The 23,755-nt window shown below is 38.9% G+C and overlaps 1 long non-coding RNA gene and 1 other non-coding gene across 2 annotated transcripts in view; one reads left to right on the top strand and one right to left on the bottom strand.

Annotated features, from left to right (window-relative positions):
• The window catches only part of LOC135321224 (uncharacterized), a 104,216-nt gene extending 82,776 nt beyond the window's left edge, over nt 1–21,440 (top strand). Inside the window, exon 3 of the long non-coding RNA XR_010380792.1 lies at nt 21,328–21,440. This is a non-coding gene — a long non-coding RNA (uncharacterized LOC135321224). The remainder of the gene's footprint in view (nt 1–21,327) is intronic.
• On the bottom strand, nt 20,942–21,014 carry TRNAT-AGU (transfer RNA threonine (anticodon AGU)). The gene has a single exon. It is a non-coding gene; the product is annotated as a tRNA-Thr (tRNA).
• Nucleotides 21,441–23,755: the final 2,315 nt, after the last annotated feature.

Genomic DNA, 23,755 nt, shown 5'->3' with positions numbered 1-23,755 from the left:
AAGACATATAAATGGCCAAAAGGCACATGAAAAAATGCTCAGTATTGCTAATTATCAGAGAAATGCAAATCAAAACTACAATGAGGTATCACCTCACACCAGTCAGAATGGCCATCATTAAAAGTCCACAAATGACAAATGCTGGAGAGGGTGTGGAGAAAAGGGAACTCTCCTCCACTGCTGGTAGGAATGTAATCTGGTGCAGCCATAGTGGAAAATAGTATGGAGATTCCTTAAAAAACTAAAATTAGACCTACCATTGATCCAACAATCCCACTCCTGAGCATATATTCAGAGGGAACTCTAATTTGAGAAGTATATGCACCCCACTGTTCATAGCAGCACTATTTTTAATAGCCAAGACATGGAGATAACTTCAAAGTCCATCAACAGATGATTGGATAAAGAAGAATATGTATGTAATATATTAGATACATAATGGAATACTACTCAGTCATAAAAAAGAATAAAATAATGCCATTTGCAGCAATATGGATGGGACCGGAGATTATTATTCTAAGTGAAGTAAGCCAGAAAGAGAAAGAAAATTACCATATGATATCACTTACAAGTGGAATCTAAAAAAAAAAAAAAAAGACACAAATGAGCTTATTTACAAAACAGAAACAGACTCACAGACATGGAAAACAAACTTATGGTTACCACAGGGAAGGAGGTGGGAAAGGACAAATTGGGAGTTCAAGATTTACAAATACTAACCATTATATATAAAATAGATAAACAACAAGTTTACACTGTGTAGCACAGTAAACTGTATCTTGAAGTAATCCTGTAATGAAAAAGAAAAAGAAAATAAAAATAAAAATAAAAACACTTGAGATCCCAAAGGGGAAAAAAAGAGTATAAAATCTTTTCCCTTAAAGACCACTCATTCTTACTCATTTGCACTTCAGTATTATGTTTTGAACTTTTTAAATATGAATTTCACTTTCACATTTCTGAGAAATCATTGTTGAGAATATTATTACACATCTCAAATTTTGTCTCCTATTGATACAATATGAAAAAATATTTTTGGCATTTATTCTTGAGAAAAAAAACAAAATACAATAAGAATTTTCTTAAAAACCCACACAGATTTATGTAACCTGTCACATTTCATCTAAAATTTGCACATTAGAATCCATAAATCAAAATATGGTGCTTATTTACAACATATATTTAAACTATGATTGACATTTTTGTGTCCTCATTTTTTCTCAACTGTGTTTTCCTTTTTGAATAGCAGCTTGAAGTCATTTTTGAAGGAAGAAGACTATAACTGAATTAAATAAATGGATTGAAAGTCTGTCTTTAAGAAAAAAATTAAGGGAAAGCATTTATTATGGGATGACTATAAGTGTGGGATGACTATATGACCAGAAGATGCAGAAATAGTATAATTTTAAGAAATGAGAGGGGAACAAAGAGACATGCAAAAGGTTTTTAATTGTTACCAATAATCATATTGGTGGTAACAGTATGAGTTTTGTTATTTAGAGACTATGGATGTAATATGGGGTAAAGTTAATGAGTAACTATGGAATATTCTAATTCTGTCATCTTTAGTGTTCTAGAGAACCAGGACATTTGATATAGAAGAAAGGAGACGTGTATATTACAGAGAAGAGATTAAGTAAAAAAACAAACCCTGTAGTCCTGAATTTGAGCTAGAAGTATCAGTACATATTCATGAAGCAATTTATGTTAATGATAATAATAATAATATATAAATTCAGTATAATTCCAATGAAAAATCCCAGTAGGATATTTTTGTGGAAATCAACAAGCTGATTCTAAAATGCATTTGGTAAGGCAAAGGAACTAAAAGAGTCACAACAATTTTGAAAAAGAACCAAGTAGAACCAGTCATATTACTTAAGACTTGCTATAATGTACAGTAACCAAGCCAGTGTGGTAAAGCAGAAGGATAAAAGTACAGATCAGTGGAATGAAATAGAGTCCAGAAATAGACACAGACATAGATGGGTTAATTGATTCTTTTCAAAGTTAAAAAGGCAATTTGGTGGAAAAAGCGTAATCTTTTCAGCAAATGGTGCTGGAAAAATTGGATATCCATATGGAAATTGTAACCGTGACCCATGTCTTACATCATAAACAAAAAATTAACTCGAAACACATCATAGACTTAATGTGAAACCTAGAACTGTAAAAGTTGAAGAAGAAAAGCGTAGGAGAACATGTTGGCTCTGCAGTATCCTCCAGATCCCCTCCGGAAACAAGGAAGATTTCAGCCTATTTACATGGTCTCCTGGAGTTTGCTGGGTGTCTGATTCACGGGTAGTAGAACGTGGTGTTTCCGGGAGTGGGAGCCAAGTGGTCCAAAATGGCTCCAGGCATGCGTCAGCCCCGTGATCCAACGGCAGCAGGTGTAATATGGCCATTGATTTGGCACAGTGGAGAAAATCACATTAGCCTCTAGCTTTCCCCGTTCTTGCAAATGGCCCTGCTGGGTCTAAATGGAGCCAGCCTGCTTTCTGTCCTGTGAGTGAGACAGGAGAGCCCTTCTTGCCCAATCACGGAAGAAATGGGTGGCGTCCCTCGTTCCCTTTCCCACCAATGATTTGGTTGGCAGCCTCTCTCGTGATCATGCTCTGTAGCAGCTGTTCCTTTTCTTTGCTGTGGATCTGTCTCCTTTTTATCTTGGCAGACAGGGCAATTTCTTTGAAAAAAAAGCCCCCTTCTCCATTGCAAGCGACCTTGAGACACTCAGTGCTATCATTTCCCAGCTGTATTAGTGACTCCAAATTCAATTTCAAGGTTTTGAAAGCTTTCCCTTGTCCACCTTGTGTTCACTTGCCTTCGTTCAAGTGTCCTCCAAGGCAATTGCTTTGGGATCCGTGTATCCATTTTAGCATGTGTCTAACTTAGCCAAAGAGAATTGCAGCAAGCGTGGCTTCAATGCCTGGGGCCTGGCAGTGATCCAGGGCATCACAGTTGGGGCCTCTGTCATGTCTTTGGATGCTGTGAATAGCCAGCAATGGGTAAAGAGGAAAATGTCATGCTAGGATCTCAAGGTCCAGATCATGCAAATCATTTAACAATATATAGTAGAGACTCAATTACCCACTGTATATAGAACCGAGAGTGCTTTCCCAACAGTAAACTTGAATAATAAGCAATTATAAGCATATTTTAAAATGCAGATGCATGCTTCTGATTGATGGGTGGGATGGTGTACATGGTGATGCCATTGAAACATGCTATTTGTGGTTGTCATCAATTATATTGGTGTCTGTCAAGGAACAGCCTTCTGAAACTTAGCTTCCTCATTTGTAAAATTTGTGTCTGAGGCATTTTTCAGCAGGGCCACCTGCTTAGTGAGTATTCAGAAATACATCTGATTCAGCTGTCCAGAATTTGATGTCTTTTATCCCACCAATCCTATCCAAAAAGTGAGAAATAGGTTTCATTTCTAGCGTCCAGGATAATCAAATAGTCATGGCTGCCTGGGTTGCAAAGGCTTCTAAAAACTGCGCTTAGGATCACCTACACACAGGCTGGGGGAGCGAGAGTGAGTGTGTTTTAGGAACGACCTCCCAGCCTGTGGATTTATCCCGACTGCATTCTCTCTCGCAGTGTCTGTTCTGTCTGATTCCTTGCCTCCACGTGTCTCCCTCTTGCTGGAATTCAGACTGCCTGAATAAGAGCTTTCCTACCAATGGAATCTAAAAGAAGTTTACAACCTCCCATCTGTTTGAAATTTTAGCAGATTGCAATTACAGGGCAAACTGGCAGGGATTAACAATAGAATTAGGGGTTCAAATTAAGCAAAATCTCAAAATAACGAATTATACCCAGTCTTTATTGAAAAGTAAGTGGGTTAGTCCTGTCTTCTGATCTCTCTAGGAATCTTCTCTTGAACATTCATGGAAAAGCCATAAACTCTCTTTCTGTCCCTCTTTCACGGCCTCGTTCCACTGAAAAGAAGCACCCCCACTCGCTATTACTATTTCCTGGACATAACAGTGAACATTAATAGATGTCTCATAAAAGGACAGTCAAGGATTTCAGTGTTCAAAAGAGATTAATTTATATTGCAACTGACATTATGACACTAATAACCTTTTTCTCCAAACTTAGCTACCAATCTCCTGTCCTTAAATAGGAAAGATCAGCTCAGGCATTCCGTGAAGATGTTGTTCTCAACGCCAAATGACATCTTACCTTCCAGGATTGTCTAATCAGCCAAAATACCAACCAAGAGTCCAAAGAATGATTCACTGTCATTGACTGGAAGTAATTTTTGCTAGCCTTTTCTTCTAAGGGCACCATGCTTTCTCTGTCCATCAGGGCTTTCGGAATTTTAAATTTCAAATGTTTTCCCTATTACATTCAGTGAAATTCAGTTTTTTGAGTTCAGGAAAGTAATGCCCTCTCTATAGTGTTTTGTCATGGATTTTGCTAGTCACATTTAAGAGCGCAGGCCCATGTGTATATGTATGTTGAGAGTGTGTGTGTGTGTGTGTGCGCGCGCACGCGTGTGTGCCTAGCTGCTTGGGAGGGAGGTTTCAGTTTTCCTTAGATAGTCACAGAGTGTTGGGAGATGGGGGAGCGAGCCCTGGGGAATCCCAGGTGGGTGTAGGCTTGGCTATACTCTGCTTCATCCTGCAAAAGGTTCTTGGACCCAATTTCAACCTGTGTGGGTGGAGACTTCTCCACTCCAACAATCAATTCTTGGGCCCCAGGAGGGAGCCCAAGAATTCAACTCAGTTCTGACACTATCTACCCAGAGATAGAATCAGGTTCCACGGGTAAAGGGCTCAGTCCCACAAGACCGCCCTTATCTTCTGAGTCTAGTGTCAAGCCCAGGTTGTTACCCGTGCTTCTGACCAACTGGCTATAAATCAGAGCTTCCCACAGTCCCCTCTTGGCTTCAATTAATTTGCTAGAACGGCTCATAGAATTTAGGAAAACTCTTTTACTCACTAGATTATCAATTTATTATAAAAGGATATTAAGGGCTACAAATCAACAGCCAGATGTTGGAGACACATAGGGTGAGGTCTCAAACAAAGGTGTTTCTGTCCTCGTGGAGCATGGGGCCTGACACGCTGGTGCACAGAAGGGTTCTGGCTCCCCAAGGTGGAAGCTCTCCAAAAAAAGACAGAAAGCTGTCCTTTGGGTGGTTTATGGAGGCTTTATTTCATGGCCATGATTGACTAAATCATTGGCCAATGGCAATTCATTCAACCTCCAATCCTCCTCTCTTCCCTGGAAACCAGGGAATTGGACTGAAACAACTTTCTAATCACATGGTTGGCTCTCCTGGCAACCAGCCCCACCCGTGGGTGGGGTCCAAAAGTTATCTTTCCTGAGGTATTTTCAGGAACTGAGGACAATAGACCAAATATTATAATATTGCTCTTGTCACTCAGGAAATACTAAGGGTTTTGAGAGCTGTGAGCCAGGAATTGTGAATGAAGACCAGATAAACTTGGTCTGTATATGATAAATATATCTGATCATCTGAATGATGACCTATAAATCACAATATTGCACACCTCTTTGCCTTACCAGGACTTATTCTGCCTTAATCCTAGTGGGTCTCTTATCAAGGGTGAGGAGGGGACGTCTTTCCATATTTCAAGGTGCCTAAAGATTATAGGTAAATTCCTAAACTTTAAACATGGAGATTATTTTTTAAAAAAAGAATGCAGACATCATTATGCTAGTCTTTTTAGACCTTGATATTTTGTCATGAGACCATATCTATATTTATTTTCTTGCCTAAATTAGTAATTATTTCTAATCGTAGCCCTAGTGCCTGAAACTGAGCACAGTACGGGGCTGACCATCAATAAATGTCATTGCATGAATAAAGTTATTCAGTATTAGTAATAACATATTTTTAAATGCTATTGCCTTAAACTCATAGAATTCCAGAACTTCAAGAGAACTTCAAGAGTTTATCTTACCCAAATCCTTCATGTTAAAGTCAGAAAAGAGAATTTTGTTTCTAGGCCTCAATAGTATGACAGGGAAGTGACTCGAAGGTCATCATCTCACAGACAGAAGCAGAGCATGGCCTGGAGCTCAGGTGCCCTGACTCCTATTGGTTTTCTTAGCCTTCCCTCTCTTCAAGTTAACATTCCATTAAAAATAAGAGCTACGTTCCCATTTTTCCTGGTGGTGTTTCTATGTATTGGAAAGAAGGAAGGCCCAAAGGGACACTTTCATGAAAATGACCTGAAAATGTGAGAGCTGCTATTATAAAAAGACACAATTTTCCTTCCTATTGCTCTAAAATTATTTTTTATAGCATCAAGCCCAATGTCTCTGTCTTTTGTCCCCCAGGTGTCTGACAACTCTGGGGAAAGAGGCACTATAGAAAACATTTTCCTGTGAGATCCTTACACTGAAGCCACCATCACCTGCCATATTTAGGCAGTGAAAATGGCAAGTCCCTTCCTTAAAAATAACGACATGATATCCTCCATAGAATAATCCTATCAGTGAATGGCTCAATATATTTGGTGTGTAAAATTCAGAAGCACTGAGATGAAGGCAACCGTGAGTTATTTTTGTTTAAACTCTCCGCATTTTCCCAGAAGAGACTCTGCCTTCTGTCAAGATTAAGTTGTTCGGGCTTTAATATTTGTCATTAAATAAATGGCTTTGATCTCACAGATGCCATAGAGAGACAGGGTGGGAGAGCCCCATGACTCAGAGAGAAAACAAATTTCATGGGCTGCAGGCATACATTCTGAACGTCAAAGCCCCGAGGCGGTAGTCGTTCCCGAAACAGAAATCGAGACGTCTCTGTTTCCCTACGAGGCAGTTCGTCATGGAAGAAATTACAGCTTCAAGGCCATGGCTGGGGAACCATCACAGATCCGTGTGAACCACCGAATGTTTCCTTAGACGCATATCTGTGAGTCCACGAGACCCAAGCTCTTTAAGGCCGGAGCTGGATCTTCTTTGCCCTCCCCCTGCCCCAGCCTGGCCCTATAGAGGGTGTTCAACAGAAGTTAAGTGTTCAGAATGAACCAATTCATAGCAAATAGAACTGGAGTCTGGGCCAGTGGTTCTCAACCAAGGGTGACTTTGTCCCAAGGACAGCAGAGGTATTTGCAGTTGTCACAGCTTGGGGAGGGGCTGCTATCAGTGTCGAGTGGGTGCAGGCCGGGGATGCTGTTAACTACCCTCCATCGTGCAGGGCTGCCCCACCACGAAGACGCATCTGGTCCTCGTTGCTGTTAGTGCTGAGGCTGAGAAGCCCTGCCCAGGCTATTAGAGGGAAAGGGTGCCCTTCACGCCTCAGATTTTCTTCCCACTGAAGGTAGATCCATCAGTTTAATGCCCACAGCCCTGCTCTGCTCCCCAACACAGCGGAGGGGGTGATTTCTCCGACTGGTGAGACCTGGCTGAAAAGCTGCATATGCAGAGACCAGCCCTCCCCCCATCCCTTTCTTTTTGGGGAGGAGCAGCCCTCAGGCTTCTTCTCTGCTCCTCCACACAACACACAGTGCCGTTCAGGCCCCAGGAGGGCCCACCCAGCCTGAACCTGAGCAGGTGTGCCTGTCTAATCTGGTGGTTTAATATCAGGGGGCCCATTGCTTCCCCACACCTAAGGCAGGTATGAACCTCTTGGTGCAGAATTCAGACGGGGAAAATAAGCGCTATTTATGATCACCCACATTTCCCAAAAAATCCGTGTTTGGCATTCATTAAGACTGATGAGTCTGTTTCGTTAGGACTGTCCTGCGCTATTTCACCCCTGGCGGTTGTGGATTTCTCCTCAGCGGACAGCTGCTTCCAGGAGCAGGTCCTGCCTAGACAGATTTGCAGTGATACACTCTTGCTTTCAGGAAATGACCCTAAATTATTGGCAAGAAGGGGACTTAAAGATATGTTTGAAGTCATCATCCAGTCAGCACTGCTGTGACAGACGCTGGCCATTTGGGGAATGAAAGTTTCCAATTAAAGACTGAACCATGTTTGGTAACGTGGAGACTGCAGCCCTCATTGGTAGGCTTGGGGGGGGAGGTGACCTTTTCCCAGACTGAACAGATATGGGGGGTGGCAAAGGACTGTCCCCTTCCAGGACATGGCCGCCAGATGTCCTTGCTGCCCTAAGAACAGAAGGTTGTACATTTTTATGAGATGCTCTAGGGCTGAGAGAAGATTTTTCTTATTATTGGTCTCCCATAATGATGAGTCTTGGGGAAAAAAGTCTTCTTAAAATGCTCTCACCAAAATGGACAGAGAAAAATGACTCTAGTGGTTTCTGTTTCTCACAGCTCTGTTTAAAGCCATTCCCCCTGGACACATTTGTTTTATTTTTAGTGTTTTCCCTATAACATCATTGATTATAACTGATTCATCATTAACTTAGAAAATATGAGTAAGACCTGGGAGTTCTATTTAACACTTAGATTTAGGAAAGAGAATATTGATGATTCTGTTGGCTCAAGTTGGTGTCGCTTAGTGGACTTAGAGCATTCATCAGTTTTTCTTTACCTTTTTTACTAGATGGAATAAAATTGACATTTGATCTTGAGCAAAAAATATATATATATTTATTTTTTGAAAATGTCTTCCACCAATCATTTTTGTTAGTTTACAGCTCTTTCGTGATCCCAGTTGTTAAGACGAAGCTAACATCAGCATCTGCAGCATCAGCATCACCATCACCATGGTAACAGCCCTCATTACTTGAGTACCTACTTTGTATCACAAATTGTCCTGGGTGCTTTACACAATGTTTCCCTTAAATCTGACAATAACCCCGTGTAGTGGGTATTATACCCCTGATTTTACAGACAAGGAAACTGAATCTCAGAGAAATTAAGTAGTTTGCTCAAGGTCACATAACTAGGAGGGACAGAGCCTGGATTCAATCTCACGTTTGCCTGACTCTTTTATCGGGGATAGAGATATAAGATCATATCAACAAGGCACAGGGCAGTTCAACCTTCAGTTCACTGCTTTATTCTGTGGCATGTCCTGTGCTAGCTACTGCCAGGAGTAATTACATGGCAACTGCAGAGTCCCTGACCTCAGGGAATGCCCTCAGCAAGGAGGTGGAGATGTGGAGATAAGTATTTCTCAACGTTTTTACCAATGTACCACTGAGAGCATAAAAGATAATTCTGTAATTCAGAGGCTCTGCACATGTGGCCCCAAATGACTGCAATGAGCATGACATCTCTTTGAAGTATTTCTTTATGTTAAAATATATATAGATTTATATTACATTCTACTCCATAATATATCCATGTTGTTTTAATGTTAAAGTAAGTTTTAAAATTGCTTACCATTGACTAGAATGGGTGATCCCAGTAGGTGCAGCCTTTCTCCATGTGATTTTATGTATCCGTGGAGCATCATGCTGCTGTGAAGATCTGCAGGGTGAGTCAGAAAACTGGAGACCCAGGTGAGCCATTGGGCTAGGTCTAGGGTGAAGATCGACAGGCTTGAGATCCAGGAAAAGCCGATGTTACAGTTCAAGGACCATCAGGAAGGAGGAGTTTTCTCTCATTCAGCCTTTTTGTTCTATTTAGGTCTTCAACTATTCGGATGAGGTCCATCCACATTAGGGAGGGCAGTCTGCTTTATTCAGACTTAAATGTTAATCTCATTCAAAAACACCCTCGAGGAAATACCCAGAATAACGTTTGACCAAATATCTGGGCACCTCATAGTTAAACCATGTTGGCATATAAAATCAACCATCACACACACACACACACAAATTCCCCACACAAAAATTTAAAATTGAAGTTGAACTATATCAAAATATCTCAAAATAAAAAGTTTGATGTTTTTAAGTTAAAAAAAAAATCTATAGATTAAAAGAAAGCAAATCTGTACTTGATATAGATAATGAGATCCTGGACTCTGAGCATGACTGGATATGACTTTGGAGGTCTTGGGATGGAGGTGAGTGTATTTTTCAAGTGGAGGGACAAGGATAATTGTTACCAAGAGTGTGGACAGTACTGGGTTAAGTTATTAGTTCCAGCTCTTGACTCCATTCTGCACCCATATCTTCTGCAATGTGACTTTGCAGCTCTGTCAACTAGAGTTAAATGATTTCCTTTGCCTCTTGCCTTTGGTCTTGGACATGTGACTTTCATTAGTCAATGACATATTTACAAATATAACATAAACAAAGGCTTGAAAGATGTTTGTGCAGGTAACCAGAATGCCGCTATGCCTTGGCATCAGACTCAGCTGAGCCCAGTCTCAATCAATTGACCTCACTGATCTACAGAAACATGAGCAAGAATCATACAGTTATCAGTTCATATCAGCAAGGGAGAGAGCAATTCCACCAACATCCATCAAATGCTTCTTCTTGTGCCCCCTCCGTACTAGCTACTGCCAGGAATAATAAACTGGTGATTGAGAATCCCTTCTAGATTGTTGTTAACCATTGAATTTTGGGCCAGTTTGTTTCGTAGAAAGCCTAACATATCCCCCTAACATAAGATGCCATTATTTTATTCTGTAAATATGTGAGTACCGACTCTTTACCAGGAACTGCTAGGGATATGACTTTAAATAAAATAGACATGCTACCTGATCTCATCACAGAGCTTACGGTCATGAATCTATTCTTCATGTTAAAAAGAAAAGTAATTCTTTCATGCTGTAAACCATCACCCTCTACCATGTACTGCTTTTAAAATTAAACTCAAGTCTCGGAAGTAGTCACAGTCATAAAATTTCAGGAAATGACCATAGTTGTAGAAATTAGACAACATGTTAAGTGCTGAGTTTGGGGTTTTGTTTTTGCTTTTTTTTTTTTTTTTTTTTTTCTGCAAAGCAGAGCAATATGTTAGAAAATTTCATGGCTGAATGCAGTAAATAGTCCAGTGGCTCTCTGAGTATATGAGTATGAGTGTGTGTGAGTGTGTGCGTGCATGTAGGTGTATAAAAAATCTCAGTAAGCTATTCATTTAACTGCAAAACCTGCAAGTTATCTTTGACTCATCTTTCCAAGTTTCTCTCCGTATGTCATGAATATGTAAACTTCTGTATCATACTATCATCCTAACTCAGCCATCACCATCTTCCCCTTGGATTATGAGGCAATAACATCTTAACAGATCTTTCTGCTTTCTCTCTTCTTGTCTAGTCTACATCAAAAAAAAAAAAAAACTAGCAAAATTATAAAACTGACCTTTCACTCCCATGCATGATGCCCTTCGAAGTCTTCCTCTTCCCGTAGAACGAAGTCCAAGCCTTTTAGGACACAAAACAAGACCTTCCATATCTCACTGCTGCCACCTTACCTCCTATTACTTTCTGCCTCAGACGTGGTCCAGTAAGTAGATACATCATTAGGGCAGGGATGAGCTGGTGCAAGCAAGGTGCCTAGGACACAAACCTTAAGGGGGTGCTGACTCTTGGGGTTGCACGAGTACCCCCTGAGAACCACTGCCTCCCTCAGTGTCGTGCCCTGCACGTCTCACTTGCCTCATGCTGCTCCCTACCTTGAACTTCATGCTGTTTTGCATCTTCCACCTCTTGACTTCTATGGTGGCCTTTGCTACCCACTATGCTCACCTTCTTTTTCCAACCAATTCTCACTCACATATTTTAGGTTTGGCTTAACTGGGCATTTCCTGGGAAGCATTTTCTGAGCCCTCCAGGTGGGTGTAAGTTTGCTTATATCGTCCATGCACCCATTGGAGCTTTGGGCTTACTTCCATCTTAGCACTTACCATCTTAGGCCAAAACTTTTTTGCACCCCCCCCACCCCGACACATCGGCTCTAAACTCTCCTTCACTGGGTTCATTTGTTACTCATCTTTGTAGCATAAAGTGCTAGGCCAGTCATCCTTGAAACTCTCCCATATCTAATCCATCACTATATCATTTGATCATTACCCCCAAACATCTTTCAAGGCCATCAACTCTTTCCAGCTCCACTCAGACCACAAGGCTGCTATTATCTCTCACCTGCACTATCACATTAGCCTCTTACCAGGCCTTCCTCTGTCCACCCACACACACTCCCAGCCCAGCACCCTCATTTGTTCTTTGCATTGTAGCCGTTGTAATCTTTGCAAATTGTAGCTGGTATTATGTCTCCAAACTTTAATGGCTTCTACTGTTCTCAGGACAAGAACTCATATCCTTAGGTTGGCCTGGAACCTCCTGCATGGTCTGACCCTCTCTGACCTCGACAGCCAATCTCACTCAGTCTGAGCCATTGTTTTTCATATTCCATCCCTCTTTTAGTTGTAGAATATTCCATACATTTCCCCCACCTGATGATCTAGATGCAGGTGCCTCTCGCTGATTTGAATGTTTCACCCCCTTCATTATTTCACCCGGTTAATAGTTCCTCCCCGTTATGTCAGCCCAGGAATCACTAAGTCAAGCCTCCTTGAGGCCTCAATCTAGGTCAAGTTCCCTGCTATTCATTTTCCTAGTTCTATGTTCTTTCCTTTCAAAATGCTTATCTCAGTCCAAAACATTTCATATTTCTGGGCAATTATTTTTTTTAATGGCATCTAGTTTTCTTTGCGTTCATAAAAAATATTCTATTATGGAAATTTTCAAGCATGCCCAAAGTAGAATATAATGAACCCCTGTTTCCTTCTTTCTGCCTTAACAAATAATGACATGCGATCTTTTATCTTTTGCATCTTGTATATTGTCCTACTTCATCCCCAAATATCACATTTTATCCTTAAACGCTTAAGCGTGAGTTCTAGAAAATAAGAACTCTTCCTTTAAAGAAAAGAATCCACAAAATATTTTCACACTTTCACACTGCCAAAAATTAATGAGTTTTTTTAAAAATTACCAAATATCCTGTTAGTGCCCAAATACTGTATGATTTTTATTTAAGTTGTGACTACCCGTCATATTGAGGTCAGGGACAATCTGCCTAGTACAATGCATGCCACATAGTAGATACTCTAATATTGCTGAAAGTGACCAGATAAATGAATTGTTGATTAATAAATACTTATGAATATTTATGAACTGAACCCAGGAGCTCAAGGATACCTGGGGAGCAAGTCCCAAAGAAGGCTGGTTAAACAAACTGCTCTCCCTTTCTTCACTCCATATGGGACAAACCTCCTCATCAATTGGCATTCTGGGCAAGATGGAACCCTGGGATGGACTCGGAGCCAAGGAGAGGTGCCAAAGCTCGCCCTCCTAGGCTTGGTATGCCCTACCCTCTCCTGTGAGTGAGACTAATAGATGACAGAGCGCTTCCTGTCACTGGAGAGATTTTGTTTTGTAAAAAAAATAACAAACAGAAACCTCAGTTAAGCAGAAGCAGGACCTCTACTCTGATAGCAGAGCCCAACAGGAAGGAGAAAGACTGCTCTTCTTTCCTGGCAACAACTCCACCAGTGAAGAGCCATGGACCCTTTGTTGATCACAGTCCTCCCATCTTGCTTCTCCTCTCTTAGAAAAGTGCTCTCCTTTCCTTGCTATGCAGGAGCTTGCACGTAGCTCACCACGGTTGCAGACCCAGAATTACAAGTCTCTGTTGATCCTGAATAAACCCATTTTGCTGGAGAGATAACTGGCAGTCTCTTTGTTTTAGGTCAACACTTCCTTTCTTCCCATCATACTCTTTTCCCCATTCCTAAAGAGCTCTGGACATCTACAAGGAGGGTCGACTAGTCAAAAATGAATGAAGCCTTGGTGGTTGGTCAGGAGGTTTTGTGTCGCTGTGCAGACACTTAAATGTGGTCTGAGCGTGTTATTAAGAAGCTCAAGGTTTACCTCATCTCCCCTCTGGGGAAGAGAGCAGTCCTAGTCAAATTCCGTCACGAGAAAGAGCAGCTTTGATGCTTATTGTCTATTTCCTTTTGTTTATATTTTTTTAATATGTAGTTTATATAAAAATAATATTTACCCCTAGTTGTGATTTTCCACTCTTTCATAAGCAGTTTTCCGTGTTATTATAAACCCTGGTCTTATCTTTTATTACACAATGTTCCATTAGGTGGCATTTTCAAAATTTTATAGTGAAAATTTAGTTTGCTTCCAATTCTGAATTATTATAAATAATGCTTTGATAAACTACTTTATGCAAAACCTTTTTCTGTATCAAAGATAATTTTCTTAGGGTAGGTTCCCAGAAGTAGAATGACTGGGTCAAAGAGTATGAATAATTTTAAAGCTAACATAGGCACCTTGCCAATCTGCTTAGAAAGCATTGTTCTTCATTTATAAAATTAATTTGCCTTTAAATTAAATTTAACTTAAAGTACCTTTTATTGTTTTATGATTGCATAAATAGTGCATATTTATTATAGAAAAATTAGACAATACAGATATGTAACAAGAAGTAAATTAGAATCATGAGCAATTCCAGCACTCAGAGTTAACCACACATCTTATTGCACAGACTTCCAGATATTTCTTTATGCTTATAAGCAATGGAATTATATTATGCGTACATATGTATCAAGCTCTATTAGGTCAGAAAGAAGAAACATCACAGATTACTATCGATAAGAAGGGTTTGTTTCCGGGGTACGTAGGGACACAGAGTGACTAGAGAAGCTGTTTCATCAGAAGGATGGTCATTCCAGATTCAAGTGCTTCCTAGACAAGGACTGGGCTCAGCCAAGTGGAGAAGCAGATTGGGGCCTTCTCTTTGTACAGCTACTCCTAAATCATTAAATGCTTGTAGCATTTTGACTTCCTGAAAGAGAGATTTGACTGGGTTTGTTTGCTACCCTCCGTATGGAGAATTCTACGTCACTTTTGGCTAGAGCTTCTTTCCTCTTTTATACGCTTTATATCTATATTTACTCTGTACCCTGACATGGAGGACTTCAGTCTGTGGAGAGAATCATATGACTGGCGTCACGCCTACCAGGAAATTAATGAAGCAGAGAACTAATTCCCACTTTTCTCTGATGTGATCTGAGGAAGATGTATATTTTTTAACTGTCATTCACATTAATGTCAATATAACATTGTTTTGCAATTCATGTTATTAACTTAACACTGAATCTTTTGTTCAGCACAACTTTTAGCATTCCATCATAGGAATGCGCCAGAAATTATGTAGCTAGTTTCTTTAGCTACATATCAGGTTCTTCCAATTTAGGGCTATAGTTTGTTTGTTTGTTTTGTTTGTTTGTTTTTAATTAGGAAAGAGAAACTTTGTAGACAAATTATTTTTAGTTTCTTTCTATCCTGATGTATCTTTGCCCGTATCTTTTATTTTAAAATTTTCTAAGTATTTTAGATGTGCCTCTTAAACCAAACTGAAGTTTTTGTTTTTTTGATGAATTTGGTCCTTTTGTATTATTTTAATAACCAAACATGTATCGTCTTTTTCTTTTTTTCTTTTTAAAATAAATTAATTTATTTAAACAAAATAAAACCAGTTCCCCATTTATTTCACTTCTGTTTTCTTTCCTACCTAGGTTTTGTTGTTTTCTGTGCATCCTGATATTTTTTTTCCTTTTAATCTTGTTTGTTATATCATTCAAGTCTTATTTGGAATACATTGTCTGATTTGGAAGAATTCTATTTGTCTACTGGTTACTTTTGAAGTTAAAAAAATTACAGTTTCTAACAAATGAAAAATAACATCTTCAAATGCTTTTCATAGAGGCTCAAATGTTTAGAAAAAAATTTAATTCCTTTACCTCCTGAACTTACTAACTAGATTTCTATAAGAATAAATGAATTTTATGGGAGTAAATAGATCATCATGGATAAACAGACACATTTGATTTCTCCTTGCTCAAGAATTTCAAGAAAATGTAAAATTCAAAGAATTTTATTGATTTCATTAAGTTTTATAATCCTTTTTCCAATTGTTATTTATATTATGTTATTTAATACAAATTATGATATGCTGACTTTATTATCATTATTTTGCATATCTTCTTAATTCTTTAATGCATTACTTTGTTTAACTTATTAATCAGCAGTCATTTTTTTATGCGATTTAACAAGGAGAGATATGTGGATGGTGTATTTCCTGAGTGATTGCTTGTCTCAGAATAGGAGAATTTTTTTATTTGATCTTCTAATACCTGAACTGGTTTTCTGTCCCAGCCCATCTGGAAGTTACTTCTTCCATTTTATTTTAAAATTAAACTTTTCTAGACATTCAGTCTTCTCTATCTTGCTTCTTTCCCCTTTTGTTACTCAATATCCTAAAGAACTCTATTGATAGTATACATTTAATCATTTCCAATGTTTGTTTTTTGTTTCTTATAAACTGGTTTCATACAGACTCTTATTCCTCAGGTTGGTCCTCAGGATCAAAATAGGTCTTCAGAGTCATTTCATATGTCTTGTGATTTTTTTTTCTTAATTTATGGATGGTAAAGTGTATGTTAGTGTATACATGCAAGTGTATGTGGGGACGTATTCTTTATGTATTCAATTCTAGGAATTTAGATGGTTTCTTTCAAAGATTCTGTAAGACCTTATAAAAACCCTATTTATGCTCAGCTAAGGCAAAAAGGAACATTTACTTTTGTAGTATGTGTTGTTATTTATCAGTGCAGCTTTTTGTTTGTTTACATGTGCAGTTATCTCTCTAAATCAGAGTTCAAGTTATGTGTAGGAATTAAGCAGTGCTATAGGCAGGGACAGACCCGCCAGGCCCTATTACAGTGATTTTTTTTATCAAGTTTTTTGTTGTTGTTGTTGCATTCTGTGGTCATCTGGAGCACCCTTCTGAATATTTTCTCTCCCTCTATGTTTCATCTATGCTGTTCACACATAACTTTTATATTTTTATAGATTTAAACCTGTTACTCTTTTAATGAAAAAAAGACTGAATTTCTTGTGTTGTTTATAAGGGTATTGTCTACCTCAAAGTTTGACAAATACTTGCCTACATTTACCTCTGATGTTTTAAATTTACAAGGCTATTCAACCCTTCTGCAAGTTATTTTTGTATATATTATGAGATGTTTTGCGTGTATATATATATATATATATATATATATATATATATGCTAGCTTCTCTCAGAGAGCTAGACAGTTGCTCCAATGCTGCATTGAATAAGCCACCATTTTTCATTAGCCTGTAGTGCTAGCTTTATCATGTACATCTTCATGTGAACTTCCCTTTATTTCTGTACTTTAGATTTCAGAGATACCCATCTATATGTAGATTTCAATGACATATTTTGCTACTCATCTGCCAGGATCAAACTCTTCATTACAGTTGATTTTAATCCAGGGTATTATTAAGTTTTCCCTTAAGTCCTTGGCAATAACTCATTTGTAACACGTAGAATTTATTATCATTATTCAGTTAAACTTTACTGTTCATTTTTACAAGTCATTACTCATCATTGCTTCTTACATTGTCTTTCCCCATTTTGACTTCTTTTTTTTTTAACATTTTTTATTGAGTTATAATAATTTTACAATGTTGTGTCAAATTCCAGTGTTTGGCACAATTTTTCAGTCATACATGGACATATACACACTCATTGTCACATTTTTTTCTCTGTGAGCTACCATAACATTTTGTGTATATTTCCCTGTGCTATACAGTATAATCTTGTTTATCTATTCTACAATTTTGAAATCCCAGTCTATCCCTTCCCGCCCTCTGCCTCCCTGGCAACCACAAGTCTGTATTCTGTGTCTATGAGTCTATTTCTGTCCTGTATTTACGCTTTGTTTTTGTTTGTTTGTTTGTTTTTTAGATTCCATATATGAGTGATCTCATATGGTATTTTTCTTTCTCTTTCTGGCTTACTTCACTTAGGATGACATTCTCTAGGAGCATCCACGTTGCTGCAAATGGCATTATGTTGTTGGTTTTTATGGCTGAGTAGTATTCCATTGTATAAATATACCACTTCTTCTTTATCCAGTCACCTGTTGATGGACATTTAGGCTGTTTCCATGTTTTGGCTATTGTAAATAGTGCTGCTATGAACATTGGGGTGCAGGTGTCATCCTGAAGTAGGGTTCCTTCTGGATACAAGCCCAGGAGCGGGATTCCTGGGTCATATGGTAAGTCTATTCCTAGTCTTTTGAGGAATCTCCACACTGTTTTCCATAGTGGCTGCACCAAACTGCATTCCCACCAGCAGTGTAGGAGGGTTCCCCTTTCTCCACAGACTCTCCAGCATTTGTCATTTGTGAATTTTTGAATGACAACCATTCTGACTGGTGTGAGGTGATACCTCATTGTAGTTTTGATTTGCATTTCTCTGATAATTAGTGATATTGAGCATTTTTTCATGTGCCTTTTGATCATTTGTATGTCTTCCTTGGAGAATTACTTGTTTAGGTCTTCTGCCTATTTTTGGATTGGGTTGTTTATTTTTTCCTTATTGAGTTGTATGAGCTGCTTATATATTCTGGAGATATATTGACTGCTTGATCTGATTCAATTTTCATTGACTAAAGTAATTCCTCAGGTCTTTATGAGAGTTCTCTGGTGATACCCTGTTTGAAGTTCTACACAGCTGGTGGATATCTTTGCTGGTTATAGAAATCTTGGGATGTACAAGTGTGTATACATTTTTAACTATCATCTTAGCTTCCAGGTTTACAAAAGAGAAATCTGATATTTCTCTGTTGTTCTAATGTCAGTAGCCATTTTTTTTTTTTTCTGTCTGCAAAGAGGGCCAAAGCAAATCTGGCCAGCTGCTTCCTTCTGTAAATAAAGTTTTATTGGGACACAGCCACGGCTGTTCATTTACATACTGTCTGTGGCCACTCTTAGTGCTACAAGGCAGAGTTGAGTAGTTGCAACGGGACCACACAGCCCACAAAACCTAAAATATTTACTTCCTAGCCCTTTCCAGGAGAAATCTGCTGACCCCTTCTGCAACCTAACTCATGAGAACAACTGTCCAGTGAGAACTTTTCAGACCTGACAGAAGAACAGTGGGGAGGATGTTTTTGGAGCTTGGCATCTCTGAGTGGTGCTCCTGACACCACACCATGACCATGGCCTCCTGCAGATACAGGAGACCCACTTTGTAAACACTGCTCTAAAATGAGGAGCATGCTAAACATCTAATAGATACCCTAATGGGTCTGCACCAACTATGATTTTCCAAATAGCCTACTGGTGCCAACTTTGTTCTCTCTGAGTGGAGTAGGAGCCAGGGACAGAGAGGAAGAGGACCTTTTTGAATGGCTTTCTACATTCAGTGGCAGATCCAGCTGTCAGGTTATTGAAGTTGCTGATTGCCCGAGAGCAACACTTCCTTTAGGGCAGCACAATCTTGCTAGTGGAAGAGGTTTAATTTATAAGCAGTCTCATTTAATTTTCTCTGTTTGGACAGACTATAATTTGGTGCTAGAAAGAAACCCTTCGAAAAGCTTTGTTGTCTTAGCTAACAAAGACATGGCTTCAGGTTGCCCTACCTCCGAGCCCCGGTGCTCACATGTACGTGGCAGATTTGTATTCTTTATCACTTCAGTTGCTATTTCAAATCAGCACATGGGTGATAGCAACTTAGCAAGACAAGGTAGCTCGTCTAATTCTATTCATGCCAAATTGCATTTGGTACAAGGGAGCAGAACTATTTAAATCATAAAATAAAAAAAAAAAAATACAACTTCTTTCAGCACTTCTAATTGGAAAAGGTAACATATTCAGTAATCCCCTGAGAGTCCGGAAGAGCTAATTCATCTCACCAGAAGGAGCAATTATTATCAAAGACCAGTGTGCTTAGCTCACTCCATACAGGACCAGATTCAGGGAAAGGAATCAGGCGTTCAGAATACCGCATTTAATCTGAATTTGCTATCTGTTCCACCCACAGGAATTTAACTTGCATAAATCACTGAGCAAGCAACATGCGTTTCAAGACCATGCTGTAGCTCACTGTTTTCATGTGTCTAGAAATAGTCCAAGAAACTTTGCAGGAGAAGAAATCAAGCCCATCTGCTTTGGAGACTTGAAAAACCTCCCCTTTCCCATCACTGAGTGCTTTAAATAAAGCTCCGAGAAAGCAGGTTCATCCGGGTCGGGTCAGGCTGGCTCGGATCGCTATTCTATTGAGCAAACACGGGCACACAGCTTACTTGGATGCCAGGCACTGTTCTGAGCACTTGACAAATTAAAATGTTTAATCTTCACAGCAGCTCTATTAGGGCAGGCACTAGTATTAAAATCCACTTTACAGGTGAGAAAACTGAGACACAGAGAGGTTAAGTCCGTTACCCAACATTGGGGAAATAGGAAAAGTCAGGATCAGAATTTGTATTCTGGAAGCCTGGATCCAGAGCCCAAGCCGTTTGTTAACACTGCTACCCTTGTGCCACTTCCATCAGCATCCCTTGTCCCCAAAGGGAAATACTTCATTCTCCTGGCTTCCACGAAGCATCCTTGGCTTACCCTGAGCCACCATGGTGAGCTCTCCTACCACGGAATTCCTATAGCATTTATCTGTTCCTCCAAATCTCCGCTGAGGATTCTTGTATTGCATTGTTAAGCAACAATTCAGATGAGATGCTATAAATCTTTCTCTTTAAATTTCTTGAAAAGGGTACAAACCCAGCACTGTGCCCACTAAATACCTACTGACTTCTTCATTGATTCTTATTTCTTGGAGTTATTTAGACTCCGTGGATATTTTATTTACTAAGAATGGAAGTGTGTCTTTAAGACGTGTTTACCTGGAGAAGTTTGCTGGTATAGCATTATAGACATCTCCCAGAAAGCTGAAGAAATCCCAGGCCAAGGTGTTTTGAGGGCTTTGAAACCTCTAATCTCAAGGGACCTTGCCATTTTCAAATGAATATGTGTGGTTCTGATTATCTACTGAAAAGCCAAATTCCACAGTTGATAATAACCTTTCTCCACCCTTAGCATGAACTAGAATTGCATGTGTTCCAAGGCTGGCGTATGAGAGAAAGTTACTGACGTAGAGAGAGAAAAGACAGACTACCTCCTCAGCCAATTTTCCCCTCCAAGATGTTTTCCAGCATCTTTTTTTATGGGGGGGGGCAGTAATTAGGTTTATTTATTAATTTTTAGAGGAGGTACTGGGGATTGAACCCAGGACCTCATGCATACTAAGCATGTGCTGTACCACTGAGCTATACCTTCCTCCGGTTCCTGCATCTGATTTAATCTCTTTCCCACCACAACCTGTAACATAATTATTGCTATGACCACTTTGCAGCTGAGGGAAATAAGAGCACGGATTATGTAGTGGTTATTTGCAAACACTACCTGGAGAATTGCGAAGGTCTCTTGGAGAACACCAAGGTTCTATTATAGTTAGTAATTTATCGATTCTATCATAGGCCATGAATTTTCAAGCATATTGATAGCAGTAGAACTTTCTCTAAAATGAAACATTACACAGAACCCCAAAACAAAAAGCAAAAAGACACAGCTCTCCCACTTGGTCTCTACAGATTTCATAGAACACAGCGTGGAAACCACCACTGTAGGTCGACTACAGTTCTGTGTGGGTCCAGCAGGAGACAGTCAGGAACCGAAAGTCGGCAGACACTCCTTTTTTGATGGCTTCGTGAGTACGTGTACCTTTTATTTTCATTGTATACTTTCATATGTAAAGATGCCAAGAGCAGAATTTGTTGAATCCGCTTAGAATTTAACTTAGTCACTTAGACATTTACTTTATTCCTAGCCAAATTAGATTTTTTTTAATATAGCACAGACATGAATTCATGCTCTCTCATTTATTGGGAGTAAATTTTGAAAAGAATTAATGGTAATGCAAGAAACCTCTACTCAGAATGGCTCCGTAAGTTCATGATTTGAAATGTCCATCCACCACTTCACAAAGACTGACGAAAAGCAGAGAAGTGGGTTAGTGGTGGTCATGAGCAGAACTGAGACTCTTGGCTCTGTTGCTGGAAGCCAGCAGGAGCGGCTGAGAGTCCACTTATGGAGAGTAATAAGGGCTAAAATCACAAAATAGATGATGAGAACTTGGTGCCCGAAGAGAAGAGCTGGGTGAGGGGAAAAAAGGCTCCCCTACTGAGTTTGGGATCAGGGCTTTAAAAGAAGCAGTACCCTGACATTTACATGACCAGGAACCCAGCATCTTGCTGCACTGGAACTGGGGCACCTTTGGCATCGTAGCAGAGCAGGTCTCCCCAAATTGCATTTTAAATCCTGGTTCTAAACTGAAAGAAAAGGACTTCAGGGCAGGAAACTCAAAATTACAAAACTGTTAAAGACAAAAAAGAAAAAGAAAACAGAAACCGAAACTCCCTTCAAAATGAAACTGCAAAGCCAGCATTCAAACCTAGGAAGAAAGCTAATGCTAGGAAAGGCAGACAGTAACATTAACATAGGTTTCCTTTTCTGTTCCATGAGCTTCTTAGCCTGTCCCTTTGCCAATTATATGCCTTACCATATATTTTTATTTTATGGGACACATTCTCAATCCTTACTAATCCTTTTCAAAATTGTCTTATTTTTGACCCTTAGCTTTTCCATCTTACTTAAAAGATAAGCTTGCCACATTCTCTTTTTCTAAAAGTTGGGATGTTTATTGGAATTGGATGAAATTTAGAAAGAACTGATCTCTTTTTTCACACACATTGATGAATATGTATCGATATACGTATCCATGGACATGGGCTACATATGAGACTTTCAGATCTATTTGTAATTTCTCCACACAGGGTTTACACATCTTTCATTTTACATGTAGGTACCCTATTGTTTTTGTTACTATTTGAATGAAACTTTTAAAATAATATTTTTAATTAGTTGTTACTGTTGTAACAATTTTATCTTAAGTGAATGACCATTAGATTGACAAAAACTTCTAATAGAAGCCAGAAGACAATGAACTAGTATCTTCATAGTGACGAGGAGACAAAACGGCCAATTTAGAGCTTCATATTCTGCTAGATTGTCATTCAAGAGAGAAAAAAAGGAAAAAGGGAGAGAGAAAGATATTTTTCAACATACAAAGGCTGTAAGAGTTTACTGTCTTCAGATTCCCACCAAAATAATTATTAATAAATTGTAATTTATTTCAGCAAGGAAAAATAATTAACCCAGTGAAAAGGTGTAGGAAGCAAAAACCAGTAGGAAATTGGTAAATCTGGGTTTTTTTTTTTTTCTTGTTACTCTTGTTTAATTACCTTGTTTCCAGGTGTGGATTTATTTTGATTTATCATGCTTGATTTTCAAAGTTCACTTTTGTTCTAAGATTTCTATATATTTTTTTAAATTCTGTAAAATTCTCAGCTCGTATCCCTCCACATTCTCTTCTTTTGAAATTTCTATTAGAGAAATCCTAAAAAAAAAAGTAGGTAGATGTCCTACCTTTGGGCAGATAGCATTCCTTTACTTCTCTTTTTGAGCATTTTAAATGTGGTCACTTTAAAATTCTTTATTGGATAGTTTCTTAAAATTAATTTGGAGTGAATTGATAAGATAAAGACAAATGACCAGACAGTGAAATGAGTAAAGGTTATATGCAAGAAATCACACACAAAAAATTCTAAATGGCCAAATAAACATAAAAAGTTCACTCCCATGAATAAATATAACAAAATATTCATATAGCGCTTACCATATGCCAAACACCATTCTAAGCACTTAATTTTGTTGTAAGTCATTAAACCACCAAAAACTTTTATTTTATAGGAAAGGGAACAGAGAAATGGAGAGATTAAGTAACTTGCTCAAAGTCAAACATCAAGTGGTAGACCTAGGACTTGAACCCAGGTAGAATGGCAGGCCTAGAGCTGTGCCTTCCAGTATGGTAGCCATGAGCCACATGTGGCTATTTAATTTGAATTTAATTAACATTAAATAAAATTTTAAAATTCTGTCCCTCAGTTGCAGTGGCTACAT

The sequence above is a fragment of the Camelus dromedarius genome, chromosome 4 (genome assembly GCF_036321535.1).
Source record: "Camelus dromedarius isolate mCamDro1 chromosome 4, mCamDro1.pat, whole genome shotgun sequence".
NCBI classification, from domain to species: Eukaryota; Metazoa; Chordata; class Mammalia; order Artiodactyla; family Camelidae; genus Camelus; species Camelus dromedarius.
The sequence above is the reverse complement of the archived record's forward strand: the minus strand, read 5'-3'. Positions and strand labels throughout refer to the sequence as shown.